This window comes from Balaenoptera borealis (genome assembly GCF_965194805.1).
Source record: "Balaenoptera borealis genome assembly, chromosome: 7".
Taxonomy (NCBI): Eukaryota; Metazoa; Chordata; class Mammalia; order Artiodactyla; family Balaenopteridae; genus Balaenoptera; species Balaenoptera borealis.
Window position 1 is genome coordinate 83,324,675 of NC_138864.1, and position 13,431 is coordinate 83,338,105.

Genomic DNA, 13,431 nt, shown 5'->3' on the forward strand with positions numbered 1-13,431 from the left:
ATCCCCTTCCAAGAAGTTTTTTTCTTTTAACTCATGTTTATCTATCTAAAAGCCTTATAGTTGTAAAGTTCTTTCTTTTTCCTTTTTAAAAAATTGAGATATAATTGACATATAACATTATATTAGTTTTCAGTGTACAACATAATTATTTGATTTCTGTATATACAAGTATTGTGAAAAGATCACCACAATAAGTCTGGTGAATATCCTTCACCACATGTAGCTACAATTTGTGTGTGTGTGTGTGTAATGAGAACTTTTAAGCTCTACTCTCTTAGCAGCTTTCAAATATACAATACAGTATTATTAACTGAAGCCACCATGCTGTACATCTCCAGGACTTATTTATTTTATAACTGGAAGTTTGTACTTTTGACCACACTTTGACCCATTTCACCCACTCCCCGCCCCCCCACCCCCACCCCTGGCAACCACCAATCTGTTCTCAGTATCTATGAGCCGTTTTACTTGTTTTCTTGATTCAGCATATTAGTGAGATCATATGGAATTTGTCTTTCTCTGTCTGTCTTATTTCACTTAGCATAATGTCCTCAAGGTCCGTCCATGTGGTCAAAAGTGGCAAGAGGTCCTTCTTTTTCATGGCTGAATAAAATTCCATTGTGTGTGTATATACGTCTGTGTGTGTATGACATCTTCTTTATCCATTCATCCATTGATGGACACTTAGACTGCTTCCATGTCTTAGCTATTATAAATAATGCTGCAATGAACATGAGGGTTCATATATCTTTTCAAGTTAGTATTTTCATTTTCTTCAGATAAATACCCAGAAATGGAGTTGCTGGATCATATGGTAGTTCTATTTTTAATTTTTTAAGGAACTTACATGCTGTTTTCCATAGTGGCTGCACCAATTTACATTCCCACCAACAGTGTACAAAAGTTCCTTTTTCTCCACATCCTCTCTGACATTTGTTATTTCTTGTTGAGTTCTTCTTTCTTAACAATAGTACCTTGCACTTGTCTGTAAAAAAAAATTACCCTAACTGTTGAAATAGATACCTTTGGGGGTGTCTTCCCGGTTCAGTACCCCCATTTCATTGACAACATCTCCATCTCCATGAGGCAACCATGTTTATGATTGATGACCCTGCTTTGCTGGCCACAAATGGACACCTGACCTGAGGTGAGGCACTCAGACTTGGAGGTGAGATTCAGGGATGATTGTGCCTTTTAGCTGGAATGAGGGTTATGGAAACTGAAGAGCAGAAGCTGCCATCATGGAAAACTATTCTCATCCACATGCCGGGAGAAGCAGAGAAAGTAGACATTTAAAGAGGAGAACGGAAAAAATAAAAAAAGAAAGAGGAGAACGGAACTGATGTGCAAAATAAAGGGAAAAGGGGAAAAAAATGATCTGGTTAGAGAGAGAGAGAGAGCAAGAGGGAGGTAGGAAGGGAGAGGGAGAGACAGAGACTGAGACAGAGACTGAGAGAAAATAATAGTTCCTGGTAGTTTTCTAGTTCCTGCTGCTTGGCTTTCGTGACGTCCACTTCTGTCCTTGGGTTCTGTGAGATACTCTGGATTTTTGTACAAAGCTCTCCTGACTTATTTTTCTTTTGCTTAACCTAGCTTGAATAAGTTTCTGTTATTGACTAGGACTGCTAGAACTTACTTCTACATCTTGTTTTGAGCCCCCAAACAGACAAATAAACCTTGATTCTTTCTGAATTAATGAAACACATTTATAGACATTTAAATCTGGAATCATCTAACCCAACCCATTCATTCTATACCACAAAATACTGCTGTATGAGGAAGTGAAATTGCCTGCCCAAGGTCACACAGTTAGGAGGTGGCAGAGCCAGAAGCAAAACCAAGGTATTTTGAATATCAGTCTAGTGTTCTTTCTGCTAAACAAGGCTGCCTTTTCTTTTTTTTTAATAACTTTTTTGTCTTATTCTGCCTTTCACATATGACAGTCCCAAACCCAACACTTGGTTTTTCTTTTCTGACTTTCTTATTCTTTCAACATCTATGTCAACACACTTCCTCCCAATAGCATATGCAATTTGATCCGCATCTGGTGGGTACACAGAGGCCCTCAAAGATCCTGGCTCTGCAGCATGGGAACCTGAGTCCTTCCTTTCAACTGCACCCATGTCTGTCTGTTCTGGAGCTCTGCCTTGGTCCCATCACCCCTGAGGTGTCCTGAGGCCAGGAACGCCAAACACGTTATGTGCCAACTCTGAATAAATACGGGGAGCTGCTTGGAGCCCAGGGTGGAGGGTAAGAAGGCAGGTTGTGTCTGGATTCCATTACAAAGAATGCTGTGCTCAAATGGCAGTGTCTGCCATGGCAACACCCACTAGACATGTCTGGATTGGGGACATTGGGGGAAGAGGCTACACACTGGCCACAGCTTCAGAAAGGGACAAGACGTATGTTCCATCCTTGCCTTAGGTGGTTGTTCTGTTTCCCAGGCCACATTGTCTCAGTGGTCAGGTGGCTGAGGAGGTAGTCTGAAGGCCACGAGGCTACAAGTGGCTTCCTTGGACCCTGGACGAGAGAGCATGAGCCCCAAGCTAGAGGGAGCTTGGAAAGGCAGCCCCTGCAGGGCCCTACAGCGGTCTACATGCTGCAGGCCACGCTGGCATTAGCTCCTTGTCCTCTGGAGTTGGTTTCATCTAGGCAAAGCCAGCTGGCTGGCTGTCAAAGAGTCAGATGCAACTCGGGGGTAAAAACACTTTTCCACAGCACTTACACAGAAATAACCTTAATCTCTGGGTAAACTTTCCAAGCTAAAAAGCTTTCTCTTCTACATGCTACCGAGAAATCAAAATAGAGTAAAAGGACAGTCTTACTTTAATCAAGTTCCAGAATGAGGACATACAGCTTTGAAAAGCACTGTCTCAAGCAGAAGACCTAAGGATGTGTGTAAGAGAATATTTCTAGAAAATGCCAAAGGCACCAAACATAATCCCAACTTTGCCTTCTGCTTCTCCTCGGTGCTACTCCGTACCCCGGATGGAGAGGCTACTTTGTTCAGCTAACTTTAGGAATGTCATAGTGCTCCGTGAGCGTGTCCAGGCGTCTGTTGAAGTCTTCTACTCTCTGCTTGTGGGTTTTGGATGCTTTCTTCAGGATCCTTTCCATTTGCCACTTCTCCTGCTTCTTCTCAGAGGCCACCTGGGCCAGTGTCCGCTTGTCCAGGCTGCGCCACTTCTCCTCCTCGTTTTTGCTCGTTCCCATCGCTCACAGGAGTTTCGCCTTGTCCTTGTTCTTTTTCTTCTTCCGCTTAGTCACTCTGAGCTCTGCGACGCCTTTCAGCTTCAGGGGCTCCTTTTGGACCTGCTCGTAGGCTTCCATGGCGCCCTGCTGAAGTTTCAAGACTGCCTTTTCATGAAAACAGTGAGCATCATGCTTGGGGCAGAGAACACCTGCTCCCTATTCTAAATGATCACAGGGGTGGGCAGGTGGTCCAGGCTGAGCATTTGGAGTATCCCAGACCTCTGGAGTCAGCTCTTGGCCCAGGGATGGGCTTCTGCTCCAAGTAGAGCTACTTAAGGACCTTTTAGGGAGAATAATCAGATACTGAAAGCGATGACCTGAATCTCCATTTTCTGAGCTGTGAGACACTAAGGATCATGTGAGCTTAGTGCTGCTAGGGACTTTCTTTTCATCACGAGAAGGCAGATGGCTCTGAAGAACAAGGCCAGCTCAGAGGAAAACAGAACCAAGAGATGAAAAGAGACAGATGCCCAGTAACTTTATTTGAGCAGCTAGAGTCAACCATGCCAAAGTTATTCAACTCCTAAACTTCTCAGTTACCGGACCCTGTGTATTTCCTTTTGCTTAAGCTGGTTTGGCTTTCTGGTACATACAACCAGGTAAGTTAGAATACCAAAATATTGACTAGTAACCACTATTTAATTTTATATACTTTGCTTCTTATTTTCATATGCTACAGAGAGGATACATCTTTGGGTCATTATAAATGGAAGTTAATTATTGTGGTTTAAAGTTTAATTAATATGAGTTATTGGGACTTCCCTGGCAGTCCAGTGGTTAAGACTCCATGCTCCCAATACAGGGGGCACGTGTTTGATCCTTGGTCAGGGAACTAAGATCCCAAATGTCGTACAACACAGCCAAAAAAAAAAAAAAAGAGTTATTGAGGCTACACTAGGAACAATAACAACAAAGAAATACACCTGTATGTGCTTTTTAAAAATTGAGGTATAGTTGATTTACAGTATTACATGTTTCAGGTGTGCAACATAGTGATTCACAATTTTTAAAGTTTATACTCCATTTAGAGTTATTATAAAATATTGGCTATATTCCCTGTGCTGTACAATACATACTTATAGCTTATTTATTTTATACACGGTAATTTGTACCTCTTAGTCCCCTACCTCTATCTTGCTCCTCCTCCCTTTCCTTTCCCCACTGACGATAACCACTAGTTTGTTCTCTTATCTGTGAGTCTGTTTCTTTTGTGTTATGTTCACTAGCTTGTTTTGTTTTTTAGCTTCCACATATAAGAAATATCATACAGTATTTGTCTTTCTCAGTCTGACTTATTTCACTAAGCATAATACCCTCTAGGCCCATCCATGTTGCTGCAAATGACAAAATTGCATTCTTTTTTTATGGCTGAGTAGTATTACACTGTATATATATACACCACATCATCTTTATCCATTCTTCTGTTGATGGACACTTAGTTTGCTTCTGTATCTTGGCAATTGTAAATAGTGCTGCTGTGAACATTGGGGTGCATGTATCTTTTCAAATTAGTGTTTTCGTTTTCTTCAGATATATACCCAGGAGTGTAATTGCTGGGTCATATGGTAGTTCTATTTTTAGTTTTTTGAGGAACCTCCATAATGTGTTCCATGGTGACTGCACCAATTTACATTCCCACCAACAGTGTTCTTGGGTTCCCTTTTCTCCACATCTTCACCAACATTTGTTATTTGTAGACTTTTTGATGGTAGCCATTCTGACAGATGTGAGATGATATCTCATTGTGGTTTCGATTTGCATTTCTCTGATGATATATGATATTGAGCAGTTTTTCATGTGCCTGTTGGCCATCTGTATGTCTTCTTTGCAAAAATATCGATTCAGGTCTTCTGCCCATTTTTATTTTTATTATTTTAAAAAATATTTATTTATTTATTTGGCTGCACTGGGTCTTAGTTGTGGCGTGTGGGATCTTTAGTTGTGGCGTGCGGGATCTTTAGTTGCGGCATGCACGTGGGATCTAGTTCCCTTACCAGGGATTGAACCCGGGTCCCCCGCATTGGGAGCATGGAGTCTTACTGCTGGATCACCAGGGAAGTCCCCTTCTGCCCATTTTTAAATCAGGTTGTTTGTTTTTTTGATGTTGAGTTGTATGAGCTATTTATGGATTATACATTTTTGGATATTAACCCCATATCAGTCATATCATTTGCAAATTCATTCTCCTATTCAGTAGGTTGTCTTTTCATTTGTCGATGGATTCCTTTGCTGTGCAAAAGCTTTTAAGTTTAATTAGTTCCCATTTTTAAATTTTTGCTTCTGTTTCCTTTGCCTTAGGTGACAAATTGAAAAAACATTGCTATGATTTATGTCAAAGAGTGTTTTGCCTATGTTTCCTTCTAGGAGTTTTATGGTTTCTGGTCTCACATTTAGGTCTTTAATCCATTTTTAGTTTATTTTTGTATATGTTGTTAGAAAATATTCTAATTTCATTCTTTTATGTGTAGCTGTCCAGTTTTCCCAGCATCACTTATTGAAGAGACTGTCTTTTCTCCATTGTATGTTCTTGCCTCCTTTGTCATAGATTAATTGACCATAAGTGTGTGGGTTAAACACGGTATATCTTTCCATCTGTTTGTGTCATCTTCAATTTCTTTCATTAGTGTCTTATACTTTTCCTAGTACAGATCTTTTACCTCCTTAGGCAGGTTTATTCTTAGGTATTTTATTCTTTTTGATGCAATTGTAAATGAGGTTGTTTCCTTAATTTCTCTTTCTGATAGTTCATTGTTAGTGTATAGAAATGCAACAGATTTCTGTATATTAATTTTGTATCCTGCAACTCTACTGAATTCATTGATGAGCTCTGGTAGGTTTTTTTGGTGGCATCTTTAGGATTTTCTATGTATAGTATCACATCATCTTCAAACAGTGACAATTTTATTTCTTCCTTTCCATTTTGGATTCCTTTTATTTCTTTCTTGTCTGATTGCTGTGGCTAGGACTTCCAAGACTATGTTGAATAAAAATGGCAGGAGGGGGTATCCTTGTCTTGTTCCTGATCTCAGAAGAAATGCTTTCAGCTTTTCACCACTGAGTATGATGTTAGCTCTGGGCTTGTCATATGTGGCCTTTACTGTGTTGAGGTAGGTTCCCTCTATGCCCACTTTCTAGAGAGTTTTTATCATAAATAGATGTACAACTGTAGATGTGCTTTTGTTTTCCAAGGAAAAGGAATAAATTTATCCTAAGGCAGTACTTCTTAGACTTTTTTTGTTTGTTAGTTTCTGGGCCCCTTTGTACACTCATGATTTATTGAGGGCCCCAGTGACTTTTGTTTATGTGGGTTATAACTATCGACATTTACTGTATTAAAGGTGGCAACTGAGAACTTTTAAAAATACATATTGATTCATTTGCCAACAACAATGATTAATGCACTGCATGTTAACATAGATAACATCTTAGTGTTATAATAAAATTAGTTTTGACCTTGCAGACCCCCTAAGATCTGTTCTAAAGTAAAATGTCAGTCTGTTTCAGAATAAGAAAAAGGATAATGAAGGACAGAACTTGGAAATTACATTTTATTTGCCTTAGTTTATAATACTCAAGTCTGAAAAGTAGCTCTGTAATGTGTTAAAATCTTAGCAAAGTTTGCCCAATTTTAGTAGGCTTGTTGCCTTGATTTACTGAGTAATGCTTCAGCCTACAATGTAAAGGTTATCATTACCTGCTGTGTAACCAAAGATTCTGGGTTTTACCAGAATAATTTACTGTGCTTTATGTTGACTTTACTATATTCTTGATTATTTAAGGAAGAAAAAGAACCAAGGTTCTTCACTTGTGAAAGAACATAGATTTTTTAAAATCCTGTTACCATCTATGTTTATTTTTAAATGCTTTATTGTGACTCTAATTAAATAGGTAATCAATTATTGTTTCTACGTCATCCATGATCCCATCTTAATTAAGTATCCAAATATCTTCTGATAAGTTTTTTATTTTATTTATTTTCATTTCCCCAAAAATTAGATCTTAAATTTATAAAAAGTAAAATAAAATCAGGATTCAGGGCGGGGGGGGGCATTCTTTAATTGTAATTAAAAAAATTTTTTTAACCTTTTTATTGTGGTAAAATATACATAATATAAAACTTACCATTTTAGCCATTTTAAAGTGTACAGAAAATCAAGATGTCTTTTACATCTAAAACAATCTTGAGATTCCCTAGAGGACCCCTGGAAGTCACAAAGCCTTGTTCTTTCACCTTATAAAAAGAGAGGTGCTAGATTTGTTTAATGCATTACCATTGTAGGACTTGCATGGGTAGAGTTTTCAGATCAGAAGAGGAGCTCAGCTTTCCCTAGGTTAAACTTGTACAGATAAACTATTGTTAAATAAATATTTCAGAAATGGTATGCTTTCCAGGAAATCCCTGGAGATTTGTCAGTGCCCTGTCTGTCCGTGTTCTGTTTTTATCCTCAAGGAAAATACTGATCAAAACTCATATGAAATAGGTGTGTCGTGTTTTCCTGTATTTATCAGAGTCCTGGCAATACTTTGCCTGATGACATTCGACAACAACAGTATAGTCTCAATCATAATTTCAGTAATTAACATGTTACCTTGGCCTGGCCATAGTCTTATTTCTTTAATTTGAACCTGGTGTCTACTGGGCCAGTGGTTGTCAAATGGGAATGCACATCAAACTTACCTATGGAGTTTTATAAAAATACAGAGGTCTGGGCCCTACTCCTGAATCTCTTTACTTGCTATTCTTGGTATATTCTTGGTATATTATGTTTTATGATCATTATGTTATACCTCAAGATTTTTCCTCCATAAAATTATGTTTCTCCATTTTAATGAATCAGGTATCTTTGAATGTAAGCTCAATCACTATCCTTAGGGACAGACTTTTTTTTTGCCAGGGGGGTGACGTTATTATCTTTCTTTGACATGCTATAGAAACAACCAAATTTCTGTGGGTTGCATTATTATTAGGCACCCCTCATCAGACCTTTCACATTTGAAGGTTACTAGTTATAAATTAAACATAGCCATTTTAAGTCTCTGCCATCTACAAGTAGTTTTTGTTTTACTCTGATGCTTGCCTGAAGGCTCTGCTGTAAGCTACAGGCCAAATTTTTTTTTTTTAATAAATTTATTTATTTATTTATTTTTGGTTGCATTGGGTCTTCGTTGCTGCACGTGGGCTTTCCCTAGTTACAGCGAGTGGGGGCCACTCCTCGTTGCGGTGTGTGGGCTTCTCATTGCGGTGGCTTCTCTTGTTGCAGAGCATGGGCTCTAGGCGTGCGGGCTTCAGCAGTTGCAGCACATGGGCTTAGTTGCTCCACAGCATGTGGGATCTTCCCAGACCAGGGCTCAAACCCGTGTCCCCTGCATTGGCAGGCGGATTCTTAACCACTGCGCCACTAGGGAAGTCCTGCTACAGGCCAATTTTGTCTTCAACTAAGAAGGATGGTCTCAAAGTCTTTTCTCAGTATAGAAAAGGACTGTACCCAGTACTTCAGGCTATCAGTGCTTTAAAACTTAGCCTCTAGTGTACATGCTTCTGAGCTGGCATCTCTTAGATAACTTTCATACCATACCAGTGGACAAAATCAAGATCTCCAGGACTGTTTTTAGTCAAGAGGACTACTAACCCAAGGCTCAGGGAACAAGAATTAATTACATAAGACTGAGTGAACTGATGAGAAAAATTTCACTGTGGTTATTTTTTTGGAATGTTGATTTTATTTCAGTGTTCTATATTCTGGTTGTATAAATAAACCCTTTTCTTTCTTCTTAAGCTATTTGTAACCTATAAAATTTAGTAGGTTCTGCTTTTGTGAACTGAAATGGAACATTTAAAAATTATATTTGATCACCACCTATCTCACAGAATTCAGAAACTCTTACTGATTCTCCATGCTTTTCATGGCAATATAGTTATTTGCAAAGGCTCAATAAGAATCTGTTCTCCTTACCAGGATACAATTGGATGAATTGATTGTACAACCAGGGCCTTTCCTGGAGTGCCATATTTGAGAATGATGCTTATTTCATCAGATATGACCGACCACTTTTAGGGAGCTAAGGTTGACTTGGCTTACGGAGCTGACGCTTACAAGGCCCTCCTAGGAAAACTGGCTGGTGTCTGGTTTATAGGATCCCAGCCTCACAGGAGGTGAGGAAGGTTACTTCCTGGCAGACCAGGAATCTTAAGAAATTTGGAAGATTTTAAGAAGAAAGAAATTCACCCAAATTTATAGATACTGCAGGCATAATTTGATGGCAAGAGTTTCCTAGCCATAGGAGAGCAAATCTTTTAAGAGATCATTCTGGGATTCCTTATGAAAACTTCAACACAAAAATTAATTTTGTAGTTGGTCAAATTACTCTGTGGACCTGGATCTTGCCAGTCAAACTTAAGAATAATCTTTCTTCGAGGGCTTCCCTGGTGGCACAGTGGTTAAGAACCTGCCTGCCAATGCAGGGGACATGGGTTCGAGCCCTGGTCCAGGAAGATCCCCCATGCTGTGGAGCAACTAAGCCTGTGCGCCACAACTACTGAGCCTGCACTGTAGAGACCATGAGCCACAACTACTGAGGTCCGCGCGCTTAGAGCCCATGCTCCACAACAGGAGAAGCCACCACAATGAGAGGCCTGCGTACCGCAACGAGGAGTGGCCCCCACTCGCCGCAACTAGAGAAAGCCCGCACACAGCAACAAAGACCCAATGCAACCAAAAATAAATAATAAATAAATAAATTTTTTTAAAAAAGAAAAAAAGAATAATCTTTCTTTGAGATTTTTATGATCATAGAAGGAGAGGGAACACTAGGGAACGTTGTGAAAGACTAACATAGACCAAAAGGTTCCTTGGTGTCTTCAATGGAAAATTAAGCATTGTTTGAGAGCACATCCCGCTGAGTTTTCAGGTTCTGTAGTTTGTGCCTTTCCTTGTCTTTGAGCTGTTTTATAGAAAACTGATAGCAATGCAAATAATTTTTCTCCATCGATATAAAAATTATGTTCAGTGAAATGTAATTGATTATCACCCTGTGGATATTAACCTATTTTGCATCTATTTGTGTATTCATTCCTGATTCAACTATAAAAGTGTAATACTTTGAATTCTCTTTTATAGCATCTTACTAGTTCCCTCACTAATTAAAGAGTTAAATAAAATCTTTGATGTTTTCTTCTCTATTTATATAAGCATCATGATATTATCTTTTAAAAACATTATCCTTTAACAGGAATTTGCCTGTTACATATTTTCCCAGTCCTTTGCTTTCACACTTCCTCTGTTATAATTTAAGTGTGTCTCTTACAAACAGCATATGGATGACTTTTGTTTGATTTATCCTGTCTGACAATCTATGTTCTCATCTGTGGGTTAAGTCCATTCACATTGATTATGAGTACACTTAAACACTGGAATTAGGGGCTTCCCTGGTGGCGCAGTGGTTGAGGATCTGCCTGCCAATGCAGGGGACACGGGTTCGAGCCCTGGTCTGGGAAGATCCCACATGCCGCAGGGCAACTAGGCCCGTGAGCCACAACTACTGAGCCTGCGCGTCTGGAGCCTGTGCTCCGCAACAGGAGAGGCCGCGATAGTGAGAGGCCCGTGCACCGCGATGAAGAGTGGCCCCCACTTGCCACAACTAGAGAAAGCCCGCGCACAGAAACGAAGACCCAATGCAGCCAAAAATAAAAACAAAAAACAAAAAAACAACAGAAAAAAGCACTGGAATTATTTACTCCATCTTATTTTGTGTATATCATTCATTAGAATGATTTTTCTTGGCTTCTGTTCATTCCCGCTATCTGTTGGATTGATGGACTTTCTTTGGTCCCCATTTTCCTTTCTATTTGTTTGGAAGTTTCTCATTCTTTCCCTAATATTTAGTGGTTACCCTTATGGCAGAACCTGCTCTATGTCTCTGTGATAGCCATTCTCCCTTTTTTCCTTAGCAATGAAACTGGGAAATAAACCTTGCTGAGAAACTACATTTCTGAGTTTCCCTCAAAGATAGAAGGGAAACAGTACATGAGAAGTTAGTTGGAACTTCTGGGAAGGCTCATTAAAAGAATAATGACAGTTGGCCTATGTTCCTTTGTCCTTCCCTCCTTTGTCCTGCTTGGAATGTGAGTGTGATAGTTGGAACTCCAGAAACCATCATGCACCCTGAGGAAACTTTGAAGATGGAAGCCACACCCTAAGGATAGTAGGGCAGAAAGAAGAGCCCAACCTCTAATGACCAAGGAGTGGCCAAATCTGCCCTGAACTGCCCACCTCCACATTTCATTCATGTGAAACAAAAACCAACTCTGATTTTGTTCAAGTCACTTTAGTCAAGACTTTTATTAGCTGAATGCAATTTTTAACTGATACACCTTAAATTTTTTAACAGGCATACTTAATTTAACGAAACCTAAACTTAATCAATATCTCTACACACATTATAGACCAAGGACCACTACTATCAGAACTTCAGATATATTGTCAAATTTCTCACTTTTTAAAAAACTTCTTGCTGATCTTTGCACTGTCTTCCCCTATTACACACACACTCACATATTTATTTTCTCAAATTCTTACAACAAGTTCACAAGGAATATACCATTATTGCGTTTTTACAGATGAGGAAATGGGGGTTCACAGGAGTTAGGTAACCTATCCAAGGTCACAATTAATTAATTAATTGTGGCAAAGTCATGATTTGAAGTCTTTCTAACACCCAGACTTCCCATTTGTGTCACAAATCTTAGCTGCACTCGTTCTATCAACTACTTGGCTGGTGTTGTAGCTCAGGACAAGCACGCTCTCTGTCTGGGGCAAGGCTGGAGTAAAGCAAGCTCTGCTGTCATCCAGATCATTGTATCTTACTAAGTGGACGTATCACAAAAGATCAGTCTGCTAATTTAAGGACAGCAGGTTCCGGTTTAGCAAATTTCCTGGATACACGCCTTTTCCCAGAGGGAAAGCTACATCCTTGTAGGAGTTCTGGAGTAATGCTCTTGGGACACCTCACCAGAGAATGAGCTAATATAACTAGGTGCTAATAAGCCTCAGCAGACAAATAAAATAAAGACAGAACTATAATCATGATCAGAAAGGGAAAAGAAAAATGTTAAAACAACCATTTTGCCACCATGAAGTCTGTGTTTCTCTTTCAGCACCACCAAAGAGATATTGCTGAAAAGGGAGTTTTGTGTGTTATATGGAAAGAAGGCAATGAAAATGTTTAGAAACAGGGAACATGAGAAACTATTTTAGTTGAGAGTAGGGGCAAGGAGGGGAATGACTGAACAAAATAGAATGCCGAGGTGTTTAAATGTATTTTCAAAAATAAAAATAAAATAAAAATCATTTCTGTTTCTTTGACATATATAAAAGGAAAATGTTTATCAGGGAATTTGATCAGGTAGACATGCTTTGAAGGCAAAGGTAGCCAAATTATGTAACCCGAAGCTTCCTCAGATTCTAGATGCAAAGCCTTTAGAGGGATAACAAAAAGGAAATGATTTTGTAGAAGTTAAGATCGACAGATTCAGAAACAAAATTCAGAATGGATTTTTCTGGCCAGAGGGCAAGAATGCTGAAGAAAATCCTTCTCCTGAGGTTTATGGGGTATTTGGGTCACAGTGACCCATTTATGTAGATTTTTAATTTTTGCCGATCTTCCAATTTAATTTTTTGTTTTTCAAACTCCAGTTACAATGAAACATAAACTTTGGCATAGGCTGAACTCACCCGACTACCTTCTATTTATTCTCCCTACCCCACTGCCCAGGTGTCACCTCTCCTGAGTGTATTGGGAAGACGTGGGGATGGCTCTCATCCCACTTATGTTGACTTCTTGGGGGTTTTGTCTCCAGATCCTGGAGTCCTTTCACCTCTCCCATCACTGCTGTGACAAATCACATACCACTCTACTGACGGTCACCTCCTGGAGCTTAGCGTCTACAGTCCCTCTTGATACAATGGCAACTACCTTGGGTTCAAAGGGTGAATGTGGAACCAGCCACACTTCCCTTTCTGCCTCGTTCCTTGTACCACATGACCACGAGGCTATGTGGATGAAGCAGATTCACCAGATGGTAGGGCTAATTAAATGCACTTACAATGTGGGAGTAAATAAAAGGTAAAATTATATATCCAAGTCAGCCTTACTCACACTAGAATAAAAGCCACAGAGGAC

At 39.4% G+C, this 13,431-nt stretch overlaps 1 pseudogene across 1 annotated transcript; it reads right to left on the reverse strand.

Moving 5' to 3' along the window:
- Positions 1–430: 430 nt before the first annotated feature.
- Positions 431–10,349, reverse strand: LOC309631542 (protein FAM32A pseudogene; annotated as a pseudogene). Its single transcript has one exon. The product of its transcript is annotated as a protein FAM32A pseudogene (transcript).
- Positions 10,350–13,431: the final 3,082 nt, after the last annotated feature.